At 37.4% G+C, this 7,547-nt stretch overlaps 1 long non-coding RNA gene across 2 annotated transcripts in view; it reads left to right on the top strand.

Moving 5' to 3' along the window:
• LOC102483463 (uncharacterized) overlaps positions 1-7,547 on the top strand; it is a 28,011-nt gene that overhangs the window by 919 nt on the left and 19,545 nt on the right. Inside the window, exons 2-3 of one of the 2 annotated variants that reach the window (XR_334284.3) lie at positions 4,000-4,066; positions 5,946-6,430. This is a non-coding gene — a long non-coding RNA (uncharacterized LOC102483463). Of the gene's footprint in view, positions 1-3,999; positions 4,067-5,945; positions 6,431-7,547 lie in introns of those variants that run through there. The other variant, XR_001370244.2, reaches the window with a different exon arrangement.

The raw sequence follows: 7,547 nt of genomic DNA, 5'->3' as shown, positions 1-7,547 counted from the left end.
AGGGAAAAAAGCTCACAACACTTGAATTACATCTTTTCCTCTCCACATTTCTGCAAGGTCACATTTTCTTGCACAGTTTATAAGGATTTTTTAAAAAAGAATTATTTAATTTTGTTTTTACACTTTTTTTTTTTTTTAATTTGACCAGAGAGGGACAGAGTGTGAGGGAGAGAAAGTGAGAATGCAAGCCAAGAGGTCTGGGACTGGAACTGCAGTCAGTCATGTGGGAGTCCAGCATACATAACCCCCATGCCACCTGCTGGACCCAAGGAATTTTTTTTTAATTCCATTGATCCTGTGTATATCGTGTATTTTTTAAGAACTTATCTTTATATTTTCTGCTTTTCACATTTAAACCAGGTCTCCTCAATGTTTATTCTGCTTTCTAAATTTAAAAAAAAATCGAGTTTTATTTATCTTACAGAATATGGATTAAATAGTAAATTCAAAAGTTTCATCACAATCCCCATTGATTAAAAGATCTGGCAATTAGAATTGAGGGAAAGGAGATGAAATGTCCAAGAAACACCACCCAAAAACTAAAAAAGGCAGGTAATGAACTATTCATAATCTATTTTATCTCCTTTTAAAACATCTAGAAAGTTTGGGAACCAGCAGTTAGTGTAATGGCTATGTTGCTGGACTCCCACATAGTCAACCACGGTTCACATCCCGGACCTGGTAGCTTAGAACTCACGCTGGGCGAGTGTGCTTGCGTGCCCAAGATCCCAGGAGGAGAATGGAGAAGAAGGGATTGTGGCATGACCATCCCCCCTGGGGAATGATTTCTCACTTTCTGTCTCTATGTCTCTGTCCATCTGGTGAGCGCATGCGCCCTATAGCAAGAACCTCTCCAAAAAAAAAAAAAAAAGTAAAAAAAATCTAGAAAGTTTAAAGTATATATTCAGAAGAATGCATTCTCATTGGCCTATAATTTAGGGGCATGTAAATAAATGGAGGTCAAAGATAAATAATGTTCACTCCAACTCTGCAATGGTACTTGTCACTAGTAACCTTAATCTGTTGTAACTTTAGAAGTCTGCTTATCATTTCTACCACTATTAAAGGCATTTGCTTCCTGAGCCTCTTATCCTCATAATGTTTTTATCATTCATTCTGTCTACTTACACTTCCCTTACTTCAGAATGATAAGACCAAAACCCAGTTCTTCTCTAAAATTCCGATCACTTCAGGCAAAATGACCTCATTCTCTCAATTGTACACATGAAACCAACTTATTTAATCATTTTGCTTATGTACTATCTCTTAAATTGTACAATAGGTAGCCTGAGGTTGAAAGGTTTTTCTTATACCAATTAAAATTTTGAGGTCACATGCATCACAGTATACCCTATATGTTGTTGATAATGCTACAAATGTATAAGTAGTGTACAGATATTATCATGATTCCATAAAATGAACAAACTCTGCCTACTTATAGAAAGGAAAGATACCAAATCCTTCTTAAAGGCTGGATAACAAAAGTATGATGGTTCTATGGTTGTGGGAAAAACGTAACAGAAAATACTTCATACAAAGATTCCTTTCAATAAAAAAGATGGCTACAAAATGGAACAGCCCTCTAGGGCAGCAATTAGGCATTGTTCAGGGAAAGCTGGATCCCACGTGACCAGGCAGAGTTAGCATTCTGGCCCTGGCAGCTTGAAAAACACTCTGAGTACGTACATGTATGTCCAGGATCCTGTCAGGATAGAGAATTGGAACAAAAAGGATTGTAGTGTAACCGAGTTTCATTGGGGAATCCCCACATGTTCTCTCTCTGGCTCTGTCTCTCTCTCTCTCTGTCTCTGTCTCTCCAGCAGACGCATGCCCTCTGGCACATTTTTTTTTTAAATATTTCTACAAATTAATGTATGGGCCTTGACATAGATTTTTTTGTCACTTTGAGCAGGCTATTTATCACAATGCTTGCACCTTGTAAATATTTTAGCTACATAATCACAATCTAAATTTTCATAGTTACCGGGCCCCACTACTAAATTAGCAGCTGCAAAAGAGAGTGCTCCTTTCAGAGATTCTGTAGCTAGGAAATAGCAAACAAGCCACACTGCTTGGTTGTCATGGTGGCAACTCAAATCCCCACATCTCATTAATAGATTTTTTTTTAAGACAAATAAATCACATGGGGATACATAGATAATAACAGTCGAAGAGTGATATTTAACAAGTTGCCGAGCTTACAAAATTAACAGTGAACTGGAATTTTGACAGAATTAATGCAGAGACTTGATGCCTTAAATACCAAACTACAACCTAATTCCCTGCTGTTGAACAATGGGTTCTATTTGTGTTACTGTTTTACTTTCTAAACACCACAGTCTTATTTAATGGATTTTTTATGCCGTTTTTTGCCCAAATCAAGAACAAAGTTGCTAAATTGCTACAAGTTTTTTTCTAATGTCAAGCTGTCACATTATTTTGTATGATTATCAATACATTTCTTAGGTGTTAGTGTACCAGGAGCATAAGGATTAAGGAGGGCCACAGAACCACTTACTTTGTAACCTTCATCACATTCAAAATAGCCACTTTCTTCATGAGCCTCACCAGAAACAAAAAATTAAATAAGAAATCAAAAACAAAAAGTAGCACGCTAGAGGAGACCTTGGGACACATATTTTGACTAAACAAAGGATCTAAAAGAGGGTTAAAAGGGGACCGTGGGAAGGAGATAGTGCCTGCACCTCCGTTGGCACTCGTCCCTTTTGTCTAGGTAGAATGTCTGTCTCTCTGTCTTAATAAACCTTGAGCTGTGATAGACAAACACTGACAGCCTATTTCTCAACCTAGCACACTGAAGATTACATATATCTCAGATTCACTATCATTAAATACCGACTGTTATTGTTTTTCCACACTTCTTATTTCTACAAGCTAAAAACAGTATAAAGAGAAGTGATCTAATTTCTAAATTCAGGGTTTAAGTTAGTTACAATTTCAAACAATTTCAAATTGGTACCTTTGTCTAGAATAAAACAAGACAAATAGATACAGCTTGGGCTGAAAAATAATCATCTTTATCAATAGAATTCCAAACTACCATATCAAATGTGACTAAAATTGTTATTACATAGCTTAGAAAAGCAATTAATTAATTAATAATGAAGGATTAATTCATGATAGAGGGTTACGAGGAAGAGGATTAGAAAAGAGAATGACTTCCAAAGTCAGTTTTAGTTTGGTTTTTGTTGCTACTGCTACTATTGTATTTATTATAACAAAAAGAATTTCAAGTAGTTTATCTTTGTGGTTCTCTAAAGAAAAATCAGCCGAGGAGACTGATAATTGAAGAATGTATAGTCAAATTTTATATTTAAAGCTTATCCAGGACCAGCCTGTGGCATGGTGGTTAAGGTGGCTAGATCCCACATGGCCAACTGCATGGTTCCAGTTTGGGGCCCGAACTCAGCAGCGTGAAAAATGTGCTGAGTGCTTGTGTGTGCCTGCCAAAAAGTCTCAGAAAGAGTGAGAAATGGAGAAGGGATTGCAGCATGACCATCCCACACGGGGGGTGCTTTCTCTCTCTTGGTGAGCATACACACCTTCTGGCAAATTAAATATAAAAACCAACTGACAAGTATTCATCAGGTACCTAGTATTTTTGCTTAGTAGGAACCTCAACTTTCCAGGTAAAGAAAGAAACAAAAAACTAGGTAAAGGAATCAACAATTATTCTAAGAGACAAAATAATGATAATTAAAACCTAGCAAATAATATAATATCTAGTCCATTCTTAAATTATTTGGTATATATTATAAAGTCCTGTGAAGAAATCGGTGAAAAATAAAATTACCTGGTAACTTCAAGTGGAAAAGATGGTGAGATTGGTTTAGTTGAAGTGGTTAATGTATTAGAAAGCAGAGAGAAATCAGCCTGTATAGGTTTGTATAATGTGCACAAAGTTAGCAATTTACCAACAAGACAGTAATGTAAAGGCTAAGAGAGACTTGACTCAATTTGTTTTCTTTTCTTCTTCAGTAAAGAAAATGGACTCTACGTGGGTAAACATGAAACGACGTAGAAAGAGAACTGAAACTCAAGACAGGTGAGGAGGTAGTAAGAGAACACCTATCCATTTCAAATAAGCTCATGTTGCCAGGCACAAATTACATCCCACAGCTGTTTACAAGTAACTTAAGATCCATTACTGGTAAGGTCTGAGAAAAAATGTAGAAAAATAAAGGTTATTGCAGCTGGAGTCAGAATGGTTCAGTCTGGCTTTCTCATCTCCTATCTCACCATGTTTGAAGGACACAGGGTAAACAAATTAGTTATTAAGTTGTACTGTGCTTATGTGCTTGTTATGTAATTATGGCTTCACTGTTTTATGCCATCGAATGTAACATGCATGTGGGTATACAACTGTTTGGCTTTGGCCAAACAGTTGTCTCCAACCTCTTTAAAAGAAAGGGGAGTGCCTAGTCAGATAGCACTACCCTGCACAGCCCTGCCCTATTCTGCCCAGCTTACTAGCACTGCTCAGCTTGGCCTTGGTTCAAGCTGGTGTGATGGCCTCGGCTTGGCTTGGCCTTGGCTTGGCTTGGCCCAATTCCAGTGCCCTGTGAGCTCCTAGAGGGAGGAAAATGCTCTGTGAGCATGCTCCATGCACATTACTAGCTTGTGAGCACTACTATGGGCTTTGTAGGCCTACTAAGAGCTCTGTGAGCTCCCATCAAACTCAGCCAATAAACAACATTAGAACCTCGCATCTTTTTCCAACTCCCAGCGTCTCTGACCTGCCCTTTGGAGGAGAAAGAACCTCACAAAGCAAAAAGGAAAGGGGGAAAAAAGAGGTGATAGATTACTTGCTTTTTAATGCTGATAAAAAGGTAGACCTGGGGACAGCAGATGGTATAATGGCTATGTTGCTGGACTCCCATGTAGTCAACTGCAGTTCAAGTCCTGGACCTAGTGGCTTAAACTCACACCAGACATGTGTGTGTGCATGCCCAAGATCCCAAGAGGAGAATGGAGAAGAAGGGATTACAGCATGGCCATCCCTCCCCGGGGAGAGATTTCTCACTTTCTGTCTCTCTGTCTGTCTCTGTGGTTCTGGCAAGTGCACACGCCCTATACCAAAAACCACAAAAGCAAAATTTCAGAGTACATAATTAAATATATTTAAGAGTTTGGTAGTCAGTAGAAAGAGGTCATAATAAAATAAGTCATATCACATTTCTTTTTCTAATTTAATTTTTAAGTTAGTATGGAATCTTATATTCATTATACAAATTAGTTTCAACAAAGCATTTAATTAGTCTTTCATGATTTCTTTATAAGTAAGACTCTAAAATTAAGGCTTGATGTAATTATACTTAGGTGCATTCAAAGTTAGTTGGATAATTATATCCAGATTTTTGTTCATATTTTTTAATGACATAGGTGAAGACATAGATATAATTATAGTTAGATCAAAGGAAAAAACAAAACCCACATAGTATAGAAAATATGATTAAAAACAGAACCAGGAAACAAAATTATTTTTAACGATTTGAACTCTGAGCCAAACCCTAAAAGATAAGATTTAGTAGGCAGATATGAAAATCCATACATTCAAGTTAAAAATTAAAACATACCCAAGTTCAAAATAGAATAGACTCTAGTGTAGCCATGAAAAAACAAATGGGAGGTTTTAGTGTCTGTCAATATCAGTGTGAAGGTAGCCTACAGTTATATCTCTAACATTTCCATTTGAAAATGCTGTCCACACCTGTGGACTCCTATCATGTCCTTGCCACTATTCCCTAAGATTTTACTCACTTTTCTCCAGTGTCCTTTTTCAAAGAACTCTGCATTCCTAATTCTCAGAAGCTATGAAGATATTGCCTTATATGAGAAAATGGAATTAAGAGTCCAGGTAGAGTGAAGATTGTTAATCCACTGACCCTAAAATAGGGAGTTAATTCTTGCCTTGATCATCCCAGTGGGACCAGTCTAATCACGGGTGTCCTGAACGTGGAAGAAGGAAGCAGAAGATGAGGTCAGATGGGAAGACTCAACTGACTATTACTGGCTGTGAAAGTGGAGGAAAGAATGCTGATGGCCCCTAGAAGTTAAGAAAGGCAAGTCAATACAACCTCACCCTGGAGACTCCCCGGGAAAAAACAGAGCCCTATCAACCCCTTCATTTTATCCCAGAGAGACCTATGTTTTGGATTTGTGCATTAAGTCACTAAGGTTGTGGTCACTTGTTACTGCAGTAATTGAAAACTAATACAGCCGTTTATCATTTAATTTCATTCTCTGCATTATAGCACAGTGATTATTTAAGATCCAAATATTCTTCTTTTCTTCTCTCTTTTTAGGCAAGCAACATAATGTCATAGAAAGGATAATGATCTATTACTTAGATATTATGGATTCAGAAACTTCATTAACTGTTGTACCTCCATAATCACATACTACTCATAGTTAGGGTCCACAGTCACTAGTTTTCCAATTTGTAACATAGTAGTATAAAATAGCTGCCTTTCTTTCTTTCTTTCTTTCTTTTTTTTTTTTGGAGAGATTTTCACTGTAGGGCGCGTGCGCTCGCCAGACAGACAGAGAGAGACATAGAGACAGAAAGCGAGAAATCACCCCCCAGGGGGGATGGTCACGCCGCAATCCCTTCTCCTCCATTCTCCTCTCGGGATCTTGGGCACGCACGCACACGTGCTCAGCGTGAGTTTTAAGCCACCGGGTCCGGGACACGACCCGCGGTTGTCTACGTGGGAGTCCAGCGACATAGCCATTACACTAACTGCTGGTTCCCAATAGCTGCCTTTCTTGACCCTCTCAGGGCATTTATGAGATGAGGTTTGTGAAAAAATAAAATCCAACTGTTAAACACATGATATGTGCTATTTCCGATCTGTATGCTTTATGTGCAATTTTTTATTTAATATCTAAACTTGCAATGTGAGGTATACATTGTTATTTTTCCCACCCAGGTATAAATAAGTTAAGTACTCTGAAAACTATAAAGCACCAGAGTTTACAAATAAATGGATGTCATGTAGATAACTGATATATAATTAAAAGAAACAATTTTCTACTAATAATTTCCTGAAAATATTTTCCTTTTTTGATTTAACCTTTACTAATATTAACTTTCCATATTTGTACCTTGTCTCTTTCCATGTTTGTGCCTTCTACCTTTTCCTTATGTACCTTTCACCTTTAATTATGATTCTCTTGGGGCTGGCAGGTAGCATGGTGGTTAAGGGTGCTGGACTTCCACATGACCAACAGTGGTTTGAGTCCTGGGCCTGGCGGCTTGCTTTCTCACTTCCTCTCTCTCTCTCTGTCCCTCTCTGGTCAGATTTAAGTAAATAAATAATTAAATAAATAAAGTTAAACCATTCTTAAAAAAATTAATTCTCTCAATCTGTCCACTCATTCTGTAAATATTTGTGAACTGCCTGTTTTTTTTTAAAAGAATTATTTATTTATTTATTTCCATTTGTTGTTATTTTTTTTCTTTATTTGACGAGAGAGAGAGAGAGGAGAGAAAGGGAAAGTGAGAAAGCAAGCCACCACGTCCA

Source organism: Tupaia chinensis, unplaced genomic scaffold (assembly GCF_000334495.1).
Source record: "Tupaia chinensis unplaced genomic scaffold, TupChi_1.0 Scaffold000187_1, whole genome shotgun sequence".
Lineage (NCBI taxonomy): Eukaryota > Metazoa > Chordata > Mammalia > Scandentia > Tupaiidae > Tupaia > Tupaia belangeri.
Note: the sequence above shows the minus strand (reverse complement) of the source record. Positions and strands in the feature narration are given on the sequence as shown.